The 17443-nt window shown below is 37.6% G+C and overlaps 1 long non-coding RNA gene across 6 annotated transcripts in view; it reads right to left on the bottom strand.

The window, feature by feature from the left end:
* Positions 1–17443, bottom strand: part of LOC103886908 — a 134945-nt gene that overhangs the window by 18821 nt on the left and 98681 nt on the right. The window contains exons 3-4 of one of the 6 annotated variants that reach the window (XR_004185857.1): positions 16804–17022; positions 12411–12578 (exon numbers count right to left, since the gene is read on the bottom strand). The exons of 4 other annotated variants lie outside the window; for them this stretch is intronic. This is a non-coding gene — a long non-coding RNA (uncharacterized LOC103886908). Of the gene's footprint in view, positions 1–12410; positions 12579–15556; positions 17023–17443 lie in introns of those variants that run through there. One more of the 6 variants, XR_002523865.1, reaches the window with a different exon arrangement.

The raw sequence follows: 17443 nt of genomic DNA, 5'->3' as shown, positions 1-17443 counted from the left end.
GGTTAAATAAGTATATAATGCACTTAGAATGGTGTTTGTCACCTGCTTAGTGCCACACAAGCATTTACATTATTTTCATTGCTGCTGTAGTTAATGCGTAGTTGGCAGTCATTCAGTGTACCAGTATCTGGCACCAGAAGAAGAGTGGACCCAGCACCCTTCCCAGGAGATCATGGGCCACCTCTTGTCGGGACATTCAGAAACTGAGCTTTCTTGGCTTGAAACATTAGTCTAAGGCCAAGGTGAATGAAATAGGGTCAGGTGAAATTTTAAAAATCAAAATAAAAAACAAACAAAGAAATGAAACTTAAAATACTTAGAAAGTTAGATTGTCAGCCATTAGTCTTACAGCTACCTGCCTGTTTGCCTCCAGAAATTGTTTCCTGACCTTCTTGTCCATCCTAATCTGCTATGGATTAAAGTTAAAATTGTTTCTAAAATAAGAATAAATAATGTCTTGGCAAGAGACATAAATAATCTAACATGGATAGAATATAAGAGCTTAATTTTTAAGATATGTTTGTTTTGGAACTACTCAACTGTTTGCCATAAAATTCCTATTTGTTTATTATTGTGGTTTATCTATTTTGGGGGATGAGGGAATGGGTTATATTTTAGATAGCTGCAGTAGTTGTACAGGTCTTCTGATAAATTAAATACAGCTAAAGAACAATTTTTTCCTGCTGACCAACAACCCTTTCCAATCTCCCTCACTCTGAACTTGAAATAATCTCTTTTCTCTCAACTCTTTTAGTCACCAAATCCCAGCCTTTTAATTGTGTCATTTATAGACTCTTCTCCATGTCTTTCGCCAATATTGTCCTTTTTGCTGATGTTTTTATCATAGCAGAATTACTATCAGTCTCCTATCTTGATTTCCTAATTCATCACCAATGCATCCAGTTTCAACAGGAACAAGGGACTTTCTTCTCTCAACATAATTTGTCTTTTCTTTTAACTTCTGAATTGCTCAAAAACAGGGACCTGGCCAAGTTGTGGTGGCTCAAGTCTGTAATCCCAACACTTTGGGAGGCCATGACAGGAGGATCACTTGAGTCCAGGAGTTTGAGACCACCCTGGACAACACAGCAAGACCCTGTTTCAAAAAACAAACAAATAAATAATGTTAAAAGGACCATATTATATTCATCTCTATACTTCCAGATTTTACCAGTTTTAATACCTGATATACAACAATTTTAGGGTATAGGAGAGTGGATATGGGAGTTTTTATTTTAAATTTTTCTTCCAGGGCTAAGAGTGTTGCTATTAAGCTAAGTGCTTTTACATTAGAAAGCTTAGTTTACAAAGCCCTTTCGGGTATCATGTGCTTGTTTAGGAATCATTGGCTTTTTTTATTTTTGTCTTTTCAACCTTTTCAAATGTCTATTGCATGTGCCAAAGGGAGAATCTAAATCTCTGGATATCATGTGTGACTACTTGAAAACCTGTCTCTCCAACTGTTAGAAACAAAAAGATTCTCTGTACTATATATATATATATATATATATATATATATATATATATATAGCCTGAAGATAATCTGATTTTAATACTGGAAATAACAATTTCGATGAGTAATTTATGCTAAAGGAAAAAAATATTACAAGTGAGTCATTTCTTTGATGAAACAACAGGTGGCAGCAAAGGGGGTAATATTGGCATCCCTACTTTTCAGAATAATTGGAACTGAAAATTGCTTTTGGAAGTCCATTTTGAATCCTGTCTTAAAACCAATAAATTTTTTAAAATATCAGTATACAGATTTTTAGTAATTATGTTATAAGATATTCTGCTTTTTAAAATAATTCTGTTTGTAGGACAAATGGGCAGAAATGTGGATCTTTTAAGAGTTACCTTGGAACTTTCATTTATAAAGAAGGGTCACTTTTTGGTAGATCTAAAAAGAAGAAAAATAAACCAACTAAACAGATCCTTGACTTCCACACAAATGCTCACAGAACCTCTCTCTTGAATTGGCCAAATTTTCTCTTCCTATAAAGCAATCTGTCCATCACAGCAACATTTCAATGTTTTCAAATCACCAAATTTAGTTTATTATAAAGTTTGGTATAAGTTGTTTTTTAAATTCTGAACTAAAATATTTTGACAGGAAATATTAAACTTGAATAAAGATAATTAATGTAGTATAATAGGTATCAGGATTTATTTGGAAAATTAAAAGAGCAATAGCATTGATTCTAATAATTCCTGAGCTTAAAGTGCACTTTGTTGTGAATTATCTGCATAAACTAATATGTTTTTCCTATTTATGCAATTGTAGCAGTGACAACAGCTCTTTCTTTTAGTAAAATCCTCTTTCATGTGTAGTCTTGTTTGTAAAGGAAGCTAAGGTCTGAGCAGGGAAGAATTCTCTTTTTACCCAAAGGGAGCAGAAAGAAAATAGTGAATAGTTATACCAAATCACTGAAGTAGCTCCAGATGTACCAAAAGTAATGATGGTTACAAGTCACACACTGAAGGCTACAGTCAAGTTTAATTATCAGTACAGTTCTGAATACATTTAAGATTTCCTATCCACTTATACATGTTACTCTCTTCTTCTTTCTTTAAAATAAATAACCTGCACTTATAGAAATGAATTTTAGAGATGGCTTATAGCAACTTTATTTTTTACTTTTCTTTTATTTATTTTTTAAAGATTTTTATTTATTTAGTTATTTATCTATTTATTTATTTATTTATTTTTATTATACTTTGTGTTCTAAGGTACATGTGCACAACGTGCAGGTTTGTTACATATGTATACATGTGCCATGTTGGTGTGCTGCACCCATTAACTCGTCATTCACATTAGGTATATCTCCTAATGCTATCCCTCCCCCATACCCCCAACACACAACAGGCCCCAGTGTGTGATGTTCCCCTTCCTGTGTCCAAGTGATCTCATTGTTCAATTCCCACCTATGAGTGAGAACATGTGGTGTTTGGTTTTCTGTTCTTGCAATAGTTTGTTGAGAATGATGGTTTCCAGCTGCATCCATGTCCCTACAAAGGACATGAACTCATCTTTTTTATGGCTGCATAGTATTCCATGGTATATATGTGCCACATTTTCTTAATCCAGTCTGTCATTGATAGACATTTGGGTTGGTTCCAAGTCTTTGCTATTGGGAATAGTGCCACAATATGCATACATATACATGTATCTTTATAACGGCATGATTTATAATCCTTTGGGTATATACCCAATAGTGGGATGGCTGGGTCATTTTCTTTTATTTTTTAAACTGGAAGTGTGAAGAGAGAAATTTTGCCAGATAACAAAGATGATTTCAGGAGAGGTGAAGATCCATTCAATGCTACAAAATAAACATTAATGCATTTATAGTCCCCAGATTTCCTTTTATCATCTCATCCTTTCCTCCTAGTAATGCCACCACTACCCACCTCAGGCCCACATGCCTTCCTAGTTCTTTCTCCTACTCTTTAAAACTTACTTTGAGATCCCACATTCACACACAACATAAATACCTTGTAACAGAGGTCAAAGCTTTATGTTAAAGTTCTACTGAGCAGAATTTCACGCTCCCAACTATCAAATGGAGAAGGACTTCAAAGACATGAAGTCGCATGGGAGAGCTAAGGGTACTGAACTGAGACTAAATCATGGAGTTGCTTCTTTCTCTGTTTCCACATACAACAGGCTGAAAACATTACAATTACACACAGTTAAACTCATTTCAGACATGGCCATGGTATTTTTCTGCAAGACACATGACCTCTACATTAAAATAATACACACACACAGAGCCAATACAAGCTGAAGCTTATAATAGACACCCGCGGCCAATACAAGTGGGAGCTTTACAATTCATTTGAAATGATATGAAGAATACAGGTTTACAAATGGCAAAGTAGATCTTCTCTAATTTAGCAATCTTAAGGAACAAAGTCAACAGCAACATTTATGCTTTTGAAGACTTCTTCTCTAAAAAAAAAAAAAAAAAAAAAATGATCTAAGGTGGCCTTGGCGTGTTTGCTTCCATCACACAGCAATGTCTCTCTCCCACATGGAGAAACCTTTAAAGTTAAAACATGACTTAACAACAGGGGAAAGATAATAAGACCAGTGAAAATAGTGGAAAGACAATCGAAACACGGGGAGAAAGAAAAGAGAGTCACAATGAAGGAATTTTGTTTTCAGAGCAGGAAGAATCACATGCACCAGGATTGTCAGATTCAGTCGAAAACATGTGGAAAATATGTCCTCTAGTCAGCCCAGTCTTGGCAATGAACCATAACTGTGAGTGTTGGGTCAATATCAAGTTCTCCTGAATACCACAGCTTACAAACAGGAAAAAAAGGAAGCATCTGAGTCAGGTCCCAAAAAAAAAGGACAACAGTGTGTATGTCCTCATTGTGTTTGGTTATCTCTAAATGAAAATAAATGTGGTGCCCCCTGGATCATCGCCAGAACAAGGTGATGATCTAGAGATGGATTGATTCCACTTTCTGTTCTCTTGTAACTGTTTTGGGAAAGAAAAGTTCTTAGTGCACAATTATATCATTAAAAACAAGAGCTGTAAAGCCCTCATGACAATGACGTGACGGATGCCTCACAGATTGAGAACAATTATGCTTCAAAGCCCATTAAAATGTTGGAGAAACCACAGTTTGTGAGATAGAAATTAAGCCACACAAAATAGAAAAAACTATACTGAGCAAAAAGGACAAAATTGGAGGAACCAGATTACCTGACTTCAAATTATACTGCAGAGCTATGGTAATCAATACAGCATGATACTAGCATAAAAGCAGACACATAGACCAATGGAACAGAACAGAGAACCCAGAAACAAGTCCACACATGTACAGTGAACTCATCTTTGACAAAAGGGCCAAAAACATCCATTGCAGAAAGAACAATCTTTTTAATAAATGGTCCTGGGAAAATCGGAAATCCATATGCAGAAGAATGAAACTAGACCCCTATCTCCCACCATATATAAAAATCAAATGAAAATGGATTAAAGACTTAAATCTAAGACCTAAAACTATGAAACTACTACTATCCTCCACATTTTACCACATTTTACAGCAAGGCTCAATACAATTCTACCTGAAAGAGCTGCAAGAGCTCTTTGTGGAAGACTTAGAGAATCCCAAAGTAAAGAAAGACACTTTCTAGCTCAAATTTTTTATCTGATACCCAAAACAGATAGAGACATTACAAGAAAAGAAAACTACAGACCAATGTCTTTCATGAATATAGTGCAAAAATACGTGACAAAATATTTTAAATCAAAACTACATATTAATATATTAAAATATATATATCATCACAAAGTGGCATTTATTCCAAGTAAAAAAAGACATCTGAAAACTAATCAATGTCATCCACCAAATCAGAAGCCTTAAATAATTAAATCACAACATTATATCAACTGACAAAAAAACAAACTCCAACACCCATTCATGATAAAATCTGTCAGCAAAGTCGGAATAGAAGGGGAAATTCCTCAACTTGATAAATTACTTTTATTAAAAATCGCAGCTAATATCATTCTTAATGGTGAGAGAAAATACATTTTCTCCCAAGATCAGGAACAGGGCAAGGACATAGTCTCTCACCAGTTCTATCTGACATTGTACTGCCAAGTTCTAGCTAATGCAATAAAACATAAACAGTAAATAAAATGTATATGTACTGGAAAGGAAGTAATAAAACTGTCTATATTCACAGATGGATTTATACGTACACACACACATACACACACTCTTGGAGCTAATAGTCAAGCATAACAAGGTTAGAGGATACAAAACCAATATGCAAAAGTTAATTGTTTTCTTACATATTAGCAATGAACAACTGGAATTTGAAATTTTAAAAAATGTACAATACCACCAAGAAATACTTACATACAAATCAAACATATATGTATAGTTCCTGTATATAGAAAACTACAAGACATTGATGAAATGAGTAGACTAAATAACGGAGAGATTTTCTATGTTCATGGATTAGAAGATTCTATATTGTTAAGATGTCATTTTTTTCCCAACTTGAAGTATACACTTAATTTAATTACAAAGTCCCAGCACAGTAATTTTTAGATATCATCAAACTGATTGTAAAATATATATGAAAAGTCAAGAGACCTAGAATGCCATACACAATATAGAAGGAGAAAAAAAGCCAGAGGAAAACTCAGACTAACTGATTTCAAGACTTATTTTAAAGTGACAGTAATTGGTGAGAGAATAGACACAAACATCAGTGTAAGAGAATAGGTAACCTAGAGATAGACCCACCCAAATACAATAAACTGGATTTTGACAATGAAAACTCAGGTAAGAGTAGGTAATATTTTCTTTTTTTTTTTTTTTTTTTTTTTTAAATTTATTTATTATTATTATACTTTAAGTTGTAGGGTACATGTGCATAACATGCAGGTTTGTTACATATGTATACTTGTGCCATGTTAGTCTGCTGCACCCATCAACTCGTCATTTACATCAGGTATAACTCCCAATGCAATCCCTCCCCCCTCCCTCCTCCCCATGATAGGCCCCGGTGTGTGATGTTCCCCTTCCTGAGTCCAAGTGATCTCGTTGTTCAGTTCCCACCTATGAGTGAGAACATGCGGTGTTTGGTTTTCTGTTCTTGTGATAGTTTGCTAAGAATGATGGTTTCCAGCTGCATCCATGTCCCTACAAAGGACGCAAACTCATCCTTTTTTATGGCTGCATAGTATTCCATGGTGTATATGTGCCACATTTTCTTAATCCATTCTGTCACTGATGGACATTTGGGTTGATTCCAAGTTTTTGCTATTGTGAATAGTGCTGCAATAAACATACGTGTGCATGTGTCTTTATAGCAGCATAATTTATAATCCTTTGGGTATATCCCCAGTAATGGGATGGCTGGGTCATATGGTACATCTAGTTCTAGATCCTTGAGGAATCGCCATACTGTTTTCCATAATGGTTGAACTAGTTTACAATCCCACCAACAGTGTAAAAGTGTTCCTATTTCTCCACATCCTCTCCAGCACCTGTTGTTTCCTGACTTTTGAATGATCGCCATTCTAACTGGTGTGAGATGGTATCTCATTGTGGTTTTGATTTGCATTTCTCTGATGGCCAGTGATGCTGAGCATTTTTTCATATGTCTGTTGGCTGTATGAATGTCCTCTTTTGAGAAATGTCTGTTCATATCCTTTGCCCACTTTTTGATGGGGTTGTTTGTTTTTTTCTTGTAAATTTGTTGGAGTTCTTTGTAGGTTCTGGATATTAGCCCTTTGTCAGATGAGTAGATTGCAAAAATTTTCTCCCATTCTGTAGGTTGCCTGTTCACTCTGATGGTAGTTTCTTTTGCTGTGCAGAAGCTCTTTAGTTTAATTAGATCCCATTTGTCAATTTTAGCTTTTGCTGCCGTTGCTTTTGGTGTTTTAGACATGAAGTCTTTGCCCATGCCTATGTCCTGAATGGTACTACCTAGGTTTTCCTCTAGGATTTTTATGGTATTAGGTCTAACATTTAAGTCTCTAATCCATCTTGAATTAATTTTCGTATAAGGAGTAAGGAAAGGATCCAGTTTCAGCTTTCTACTTATGGCTAGCCAATTTTCCCAGCACCATTTATTAAATAGGGAATCCTTTCCCCATTTCTTGTTTTTCTCAGGTTTGTCAAAGATCAGATGGCTGTAGATGTGTGGTATTATTTCTGAGGACTCTGTTCTCTTCCATTGGTCTATATCTCTGTTTTGGTACCAGTACCATGCTGTTTTGGTTACTGTAGCCTTGTAGTATAGTTTGAAGTCAGGTAGCGTGATGCCTCCAGCTTTGTTCTTTTGACTTAGGATTGTCTTGGAGATGCGGGCTCTTTTTTGGTTCCATATGAACTTTAAAGCAGTTTTTTCCAATTCTGTGAAGAAAGTCATTGGTAGCTTGATGGGGATGGCATTGAATCTATAAATTACCTTGGGCAGTATGGCCATTTTCATGATATTGATTCTTCCTATCCATGAGCATGGTATGTTCTTCCATTTGTTTGTGTCCTCTTTTATTTCACTGAGCAGTGGTTTGTAGTTCTCCTTGAAGAGGTCCTTTACATCCCTTGTAAGTTGGATTCCTAGGTATTTGATTCTCTTTGAAGCAATTGTGAATGGAAGTTCATTCATGATTTGGCTCTGTGTTTGTCTGTTATTGGTGTATAAGAATGCTTGTGATTTTTGCACATTAATTTTGTATCCTGAGACTTTGCTGAAGTTGCTTATCAGCTTAAGGAGATTTTGGGCTGAGACAATGGGGTTTTCTAAATATACAATCATGTCATCTGCAAACAGGGACAATTTGACTTCTTCTTTTCCTAACTGAATACCCCTGATTTCTTTCTCTTGCCTAATTGCCCTAGCCAGAACTTCCAACACTATGTTGAATAGGAGTGGTGAGAGAGGGCATCCCTGTCTTGTGCCAGTTTTCAAAGGGAATTTTTCCAGTTTTTGCCCATTCAGTATGATATTGGCTGTGGGTTTGTCATAAATAGCTCTTATTATTTTGAGGTACGTTCCATCAATACCGAATTTATTGAGCGTTTTTAGCATGAAGGGCTGTTGAATTTTGTCAAAAGCCTTTTCTGCATCTATTGAAATAATCATGTGGTTCTTGTCTTTGGTTCTGTTTATATGCTGGATTATGTTTATTGATTTGCGAATGTTGAACCAGCCTTGCATTCCAGGGATGAAGCCCACTTGATCATGGTGGATAAGCTTTTTGATGTGTTGCTGAATCCGGTTTGCCAGTATTTTATTGAGGATTTTTGCATCGATGTTCATCAGGGATATTGGTCTAAAATTCTCTTTTTTTGTTGTATCTCTGCCAGGCTTTGGTATCAGGATGATGTTGGCCTCATAAAATGAGTTAGGGAGGATTCCCTCTTTTTCTATTGATTGGAATAGTTTCAGAAGGAATGGTACCAACTCCTCCTTATACCTCTGGTAGAATTCAGCTGTGAATCCATCTGGTCCTGGACTTTTTTTGGTTGGTAGGCTATTAATTATTGCCTCAATTTCAGAGCCTACTATTGGTCTATTCAGGGATTCAACTTCTTCCTGGTTTAGTCTTGGAAGAGTGTAAGTGTCCAGGAAATTATCCATTTCTTCTAGGTTTTCCAGTTTATTTGCGTAGAGGTGTTTATAGTATTCTCTGATGGTAGTTTGTATTTCTGTGGGGTCGGTGGTGATATCCCCTTTATCATTTTTAATTGCGTCGATTTGATTCTTCTCTCTTTTCTTCTTTATTAGTCTTGCTAGAGGTCTGTCAATTTTGTTGATCTTTTCAAAAAACCAACTCCTGGATTCATTGATTTTTTGGAGGGTTTTTTGTGTCTCTATCTCCTTCAGTTCTGCTCTGATCTTAGTTATTTCTTGCCTTCTGCTAGCTTTGGAATGTGTTTGCTCTTGCTTCTCCAGTTCTTTTAATTGCGATGTTAGAGTATCAATTTTTGATCTTTCCTGCTTTCTCTTGTGGGCATTTAGTGCTATAAATTTCCCTCTACACACTGCTTTACATGTGTCCCAGAGATTCTGGTATGTTGTATCTTTGTTCTCATTGGTTTCAAAGAACATCTTTATTTCTGCCTTCATTTCGTTATGTACCCAGTAGTCATTCAGGAGCAGGTTGTTCAGTTTCCATGTAGTTGAGCGGTTTTGATTGAGTTTCTTAGTCCTGAGTTCTAGTTTGATTGCACTGTGGTCTGAGAGACAGTTTGTTATAATTTCTGTTCTTGTACATTTGCTGAGGAGTGCTTTACTTCCAATTATATGGTCAATTTTGGAGTAAGTACGATGTGGTGCTGAGAAGAATGTATATTCTGTTGATTTGGGGTGGAGAGTTCTATAGATGTCTATTAGGTCTGCTTGCTGCAGAGATGAGTTCAATTCCTGGATATCCCTGTTAACTTTCTGTCTTGTTGATCTGTCTAATGTTGACAGTGGAGTGTTGAAGTCTCCCATTATTATTGTATGGGAGTCTAAGTCTCTTTGTAAGTCTCTAAGGACTTGCTTTATGAATCTGGGTGCTCCTGTATTGGGTGCATATATATTTAGGATAGTTAGCTCTTCCTGTTGAATTGATCCCTTGACCATTATGTAATGGCCTTCTTTGTCTCTTTTGATCTTTGATGGTTTAAAGTCTGTTTTATCAGAGACTAGGATTGCAACCCCTGCTTTTTTTTGTTCTCCATTTGCTTGGTAAATCTTCCTCCATCCCTTTATTTTGAGCCTATGTATGTCTCTGCGTGTGAGATGGGTCTCCTGAATACAGCAGACTGATGGGTCTTGACTCTTTATCCAGTTTGCCAGTCTGTGTCTTTTAATTGGAGCATTTAGTCCATTTACATTTAAGGTTAAGATTGTTATGTGTGAACTTGATCCTGCCATTATGATATTAACTGGTTATTTTGCTCGTTAGTTGATGCAGTTTCTTCCTAGCCTCGATGGTCTTTACATTTTGGCATGTTTTTGCAATGGCTGGTACCAGTTGTTCCTTTCCATGTTGAGTGCTTCCTTCAGGGTCTCTTGTAAGGCAGGCCTGGTGGTGACAAAATCTCTAAGCATTTGCTTATCTGTAAAGGATTTTATTTCTCCTTCACTTATGAAACTTAGTTTAGCTGGATATGAAATTCTGGGTTTAAAATTCTTTTCTTTAAGAATGTTGAATATTGGCCCCCACTCTCTTCTGGCTTGGAGAGTTTCTGCCGAGAGATCTGCTGTGAGTCTGATGGGCTTCCCTTTGTGGGTAACTCGACCTTTCTCTCTGGCTGCCCTTAAGATTTTTTCCTTCATTTCAACTTTGGTGAATCTGGCAATGATGTGTCTTGGAGTTGCTCTTCTCGAGGAGTATCTTTGTGGCGTTCTCTGTATTTCCTGGATTTGAATGTTGGCCTGCCCTACTAGGTTGGGGAAGTTCTCCTGGATGATATCCTGAAGAGTGTTTTCCAACTTGGTTCCATTTTCCCCCTTACTTTCAGGCACCCCAATCAGACGTAGATTTGGTCTTTTTACATAATCCCATACTTCTTGCAGGCTTTGTTCATTTCTTTTTCTTCTTTTTTCTTTTGGTTTCTCTTCTCGCTTCATTTCATTCATTTGATCCTCAATCGCTGATACTCTTTCTTCCAGTTGATCGAGTCGGTTACTGAAGCTTGTGCATTTGTCACGTAATTCTCGTGTCATGGTTTTCATCTCTTTCATTTCGTTTATGACCTTCTCTGCATTAATTAGTCTAGCCGTCAATTCTTCCACTTTTTTTTCAAGATTTTTAGTTTCTTTGCGCTGGGTACGTAATTCCTCCTTTAGCTCTGAGAAATTTGATGGACTGAAGCCTTCTTCTCTCATCTCGTCAAAGTCATTCTCCGTCCAGCTTTGATCCGTTGCTGGAGATGAGCTGCGCTCCTTTGCCGGGGGAGATGTGCTCTTATTTTTTGAATTTCCAGCTTTTCTGCCCTGCTTTTTCCCCATCTTTGTGGTTTTATCTGCCTCTGGTCTTTGATGATGGTGATGTACTGATGGGGTTTTGGTGTAGGTGTCCTTCCTGTTTGATAGTTTTCCTTCTAACAGTCAGGACCCTCAGCTGTAGGTCTGTTGGAGATTGCTTGAGGTCCACTCCAGACCCTGTTTGCCTGGGTATCAGCAGCAGAGGCTGCAGAAGATAGAATATTTCTGAACAGCGAGTGTACCTGTCTGATTCTTGCTTTGGAAGCTTCCTCTCAGGGGTGTACTCCACCCTGTGAGGTGTGGGGTGTCAGACTGCCCCTAGTGGGGTGTCTCCCAGTTAGGCTACTCAGGGGTCAGGGACCCACTTGAGCAGGCAGTCTGTCCGTTCTCAGATCTCAACCTCCCTGTTGGGAGATCCACTGCTCTCTTCAAAGCTGTCAGACAGAGTCGTTTGCATCTGCAGAGGCTTCTGCTGCGTTTATTTTTTACTGTGCCCTGTCCCCAGAGGTGGAGTCTACAGAGACAGGCAGGTTTCCTTGAGCTGCTGTGAGCTCCACCCAGTTCGAGCTTCCCAGCAGCTTTGTTTACCTACTTAAGCCTCAGCAATGGCGGGCGCCCCTCCCCCAGCCTTGCTGCTGCCTTGCCGGTAGATCACAGACTGCTGTGCTAGCAATGAGGGAGGCTCCGTGGGCGTGGGACCCTCCCGGCCAGGTGTGGGATATGATCTCCTGGTGTGCCTGTTTGCTTAAAGCGCAGTATTGGGGTGGGAGTTACCCGATTTTCCAGGTGTTGTGTGTCTCAGTTCCCCTGGCTAGGAAAAGGGATTCCCTTCCCCCTTGCGCTTCCCAGGTGAGGCAATGCCTCGCCCTGCTTCAGCTCTCGCTGGTCGGGCTGCAGCAGCTGACCAGCACCGATTGTCCGGCACTCCCCAGTGAGATGAACCCAGTACCTCAGTTGAAAATGCCGAAATCACGGGTCTTCTGTGTCGCTCGCGCTGGGAGTTGGAGACTGGAGCTGTTCCTATTCGGCCATCTTGCTCCGCCCGCCGGTAATATTTTCAATAAACGGTCCTGCAGCAATTGGAAATCCATATGCCAAAGGGGGAAAAAACGACCTAAATGCAGACAATACACATTACACTAAAATTAACTCAAAATGAATTATTAACCCAAAGAAAAATGCAAAAACTATGTATCTTTTGGAAGAAAATACACAATCTTGGGTTGGATGATGAGTTTTTAGTTATACCACCAATATCACAACCCATGAAAATAATTGGCAGGTTGAACTTCATTACATTAAAAAATATTTGCACTGGGAATGGCATTGTTAAGAAAACAAAAAATACAGTGAGGACTCAGAAAATACTTGCAAAGTACATATTTTATAAAGTGTGAGTATCTAAAATAGAGGGGAAAACTCTTACAATTACATAAGAGAACAAATAAACTGATTGAAAAGTGGTAAAAAAAAAAATTTGAATTAGGCACCTCATCAAAAAATTTATACAGGTATCAAAAAAAAGCATATGAAAAGATGCTCAACATCATGCTGTTAGATAATTGCAAATTGAAACCCTATTAATGTATATTTATTAGAATAGCTAAAATCCTAAATAACTGACATAACAATTGCTGGCAATGATATAGGAAAAAGGAAAAGACTATCATTGCTTGTGGGAAAGTAACATTCTGCAGTCACTTTGTAAGACAGTTTGGCAGCTTTTTTTTTTTTTTTTCCAAAGCAAAATAGTCTTATTATATGACTCTTAAATCACACTTATAGGCATTTACCCAACTGATTTGAAGATTTATGTCCACAAAGAATACTGAATGTAAGTGTTTATAGCAGCTTTATTCATAGTTACCAAAAACTGGAAGTAATCCTTTAATAGGTAAGTGGATAAATAGACTGGATGTATTCATATAATGGAATACAATTCAGGGAAAAAAAGGGAATTAACTATCAAGTCATGTAAAATCCTAGATACATCTTAAATAAATAAGACATTAAAAGGCCAGTCTGAAAGGGCTATACAATATATGATTCCATTTTTATGACATCCTAGAAAGGAAAAGTTATAGAGGTAATTTTTCTTAGGAGTTTGGGGAGGAAGTGTTGAATAGAAGAACTTACAACATTGTTTAGAGTTGTGAAACTATTTTGTGTTTTATTTTGATACTGTAGTGGTGGATTCATGGAACTCTACATTTATCAAAGCACACAGAAGATTACAGCACAAAGGATAAAACTTAACGTATGAAAAAATATCATTAGGATATTGGGGTTTTCCAAGGTAGAATGAAAAATGTGACAAAAGAATAAAACTGTATTACCCATTTATGACATATCCTCACTGAATGGAGTGAAGGAAAGTGTCTTGAGTCACTAAGTAACTGAAAATGAGTGGAGACTGTGACTAAAGTCAAAAGGAAATGTACATAAACACTGTGTTTTAGCTGATAAAGTTATTTTCCATGAGGATAGAGATTTAAAAATCTGAAAACACTATATACATACATATATCCTAAAATATGAATATATACATATTCATGTTTTATATATACATGAATTCATGTTTTATATATACATGAATATACACACACACACACACACACACTTTCAAAGAGAACAGGCTAGAATGATCCATGTGGTAATGGATTAGAGTTGGAGATATCAGTGGGAAAACTCATTTAGATTAATACAGACACAGGTAGTTACAGTCAGTGAGTTCAGGCTGGTATAACAAATTGTCATAAACCAAGTAGCTTATAAACAACAGAAATTTATTTCTCAGAGTTCTGGAGGATAGGAAGTCCAAGATCAAGGCCACAGTGGATTTTGTGTCTGCTGAGGCCCACTTCCTGGTTCATAGAAGATGTCTTCTTGCTGCATTCTCACCTGGCAGAAGGGACAAGGCAGGCCTCTGGGACCTTTTTAATAATGACACTAATCCCATGCATAAGGCCTCTTCCATTGTGATCTAATCACCTCACAAAGGTCTCCACTTTCTAGTATCAGCACATTGATGATTAGATTAAAACATATGAATTTTTAGGAAGCATGAATGTTCAAATGATAGCAGTTAAATGTAGAAATATTTGTAGATGTGTGTATATATATGGGCTAGTATAAATATATTTTTCTTTACTCTGTCATCTTGAAACCCTAGGAAAAAATTCCAATAACAGTGAACACACATTAGCACCCAGATTTTAGTTTCTCATTCTTCAATATAAGGATCCAGAGATCATTAGAGGAATGACTGATTCTAGGGTTGGGACAGGAGATATACATGATGAGACAAGTGACAGAACTCCCAATGACCACAGTTACAATCATTTGAACAAAATAAAGTGATATTAGATTATAACCCAAAGTGTAAAATACATTTCCTTGATTCCGTAAGCAAACGAAAAGAAAACATAAGGGAGAATAGAGACATCTCCTGTGCAGACATATTCCAAATAATTTATGTAGATACTCTACCCTTAATGAGATGTAATATAATTCCTCACTCCTAAAACATGAACTAGGTATAGTGACTTCCTTCCAAGTATTATAAAATGAGGAATGGGGGCATATCTCCCCACTACCTCAGGGGATCTGTTGCTGTCACTCACTGTCCCTGAAATAGCATCTCCCCTCTCCCCAGTCCTTTGCATTGCTTACCCTAGGTTCAAACTACGGGGTTATAATATCTCATTGGCCACACCAATATCCTTCCAAGTGCCTTCTGAAAATGCCTGTTGAGGCTATGAATACCATCTGCCACTAACATCTGCCCTGTCTATGGTAGTTCACTTTTTTCCCAAGAGCCAGGCTCCGCTTACAGGTAACGGAGTAGAAGAAGCTGCCTAGGTAGTCACTGAAGACACCGAAGGAATTTTTTTTTTTTTTTTTTTTTTTTTTGAGACGGAGTCTCGCTCTGCCGCCCAGGCTGGAGTGCAGTGGCCGGATCTCAGCTCACTGCAAGCTCCACCTCCCGGGTTCACGCCATTCTCCTGCCTCAGCCTCCCGAGTAGCTGGGACTACAGGCGCCCGCCATCTCGCCCGGCTAGTTTTTTGTATTTTTTAGTAGAGACGGGGTTTCACCGTGTTCGCCAGGATGGTCTTGATCTCCTGACCTCGTGATCCACCCGTCTCGGCCTCCCAAAGTGCTGGGATTACAGGCGTGAGCCACCGCCGGAATTTAAATGAGGATTTGACATCCAATATCAAGGAAGCATTCCTAAACTATAAGCCACCTACTGTTTTGTGGTAAATGAAACCACTCATATATAATTGCCTGTAACTCAGGAGTATCTGGGCCCCCGCTGACCATGTTTAATGAAGGACATAAAGCCTTACAATTCCCAGATGCATGAACTTGAATCAATATTGTTTCTTATTGAGTTCTCATTTCCTAAAGGAGGGACCATCTTATCTTCAAGACAGGGTTTCCCAGAATCCACAAGAAAGAAATATCAAACCTTCACGGCAGTTGATGAACACACATAAGATTCTTCACATTACCCACATGAAATGCTAGCACAGTCTCTCCTTGATATCTTGTTTTCCTTCATAAAACAAATATTAATACAGTGATTTCATGCTTTCTCAGAAGATAGACACAAAATTATGTATTTAATAAGCAGCTGCTATTAAGGAATAAGGCAGAAGAAGCCTATAACAATTGGAATAAGACAACACACAATAATGTGTCATAGGAGACCTAAAGTATTCACAACTTTTTGTGTGTGATAGAAAAAACAGTGTTTTCTTGGTGGGAGGTGGGAAGGAAAACAGAATAGGCTTGGGAAGAACTTGTTGTTTTCTTTGCTGCAGAACTGAGTAGGAAATAGTTCCAATGACTTAGCATGTGACAGGCTCTTAGTTATTATTCAAATTAAAGTGAGTTTCTGGAGCATATCATGTCTGTAAGCCTGACATTTTTAGAAATGACAGTGTGTCTGAGAAAAAGCTTTTAGCATATTCTCAGCAGTAGCTAAATATGAAATGCCAGACTTCTCCCTGTTCTGCTGAATGAATTTTTATGGAGAACTGACGGATGATTATATTATTTTGAGGGTGAAGGAGAATTTAGGATGTCCTTAGTGTATTTTGCTTTAGTGTCCCCTTTGTCCCTATTCTGCAAAGAAGTGAAGTTTAAAACTTACAGAAATGCACAACAATTATAGTATTATATAAATTACAATGTCGTAGAGTGCTAAAGTAATAATAATTCCACTGATGTAGAGAGGGGGAGATAACATTTAGGCAAAAGCAGGTCTAATATACAATATCTTAAGTACAACGTGAAAAACATGGTATGATCTGTAAAAATATATGTCACTTACCAATATTACAGTTACAAGTTTCTCATTCATGCTCACATGAAAACTTCTCAAGTGCTGTCCCATTACAGAAGAACACACAACATTATTAAAACTCTGTGCCTTGGGGCTGGGCACGGTGACTCATGCTTTTAATCTTAGCCCTTTGGGAGACCAAGGTGTGAGGATTGCTTGAGGCCAGGAGTTCGGGGCCAGCTTGGCCAACTTAGCATAACCCCATCTCTGAAAAATAAAAATAAATACCTTTTAAAAATCCTATAACTAGGACTCAAAGCACCAAATTCTACCTCTGTGCTGTCATGTAAGAGAAAGTCACTCCTTTGACAGACTCCAAGAGCCCTTACCAAAAAGCCTAATCTGACTCAGCACTATTGAGATAATCGTAGTGGTGTTTTCATGGGTTGGGCTGGTCTTACAAATGTAAAAAAGTAAATTGTAGCATTCTCAAATGGGAAGACACCATACCCATCAATCTTTCCAAGTTTAAATGGCCATATTGATGGCATTGGTAGAAGAGATTATCTGCTTACCAACCTGCTTTGCTGGAAGTTTACAGAAACAACTACCTTTTGTTCTGAATTAACAAAAGCTTTGATTTTATTTTAGGACTATTTCATATGTACTTTCAGAGTCATTATTCAGA

Source organism: Papio anubis, chromosome 8 (assembly GCF_008728515.1).
Source record: "Papio anubis isolate 15944 chromosome 8, Panubis1.0, whole genome shotgun sequence".
NCBI lineage: Eukaryota > Metazoa > Chordata > Mammalia > Primates > Cercopithecidae > Papio > Papio anubis.
Note: the sequence above shows the minus strand (reverse complement) of the source record. Positions and strands in the feature narration are given on the sequence as shown.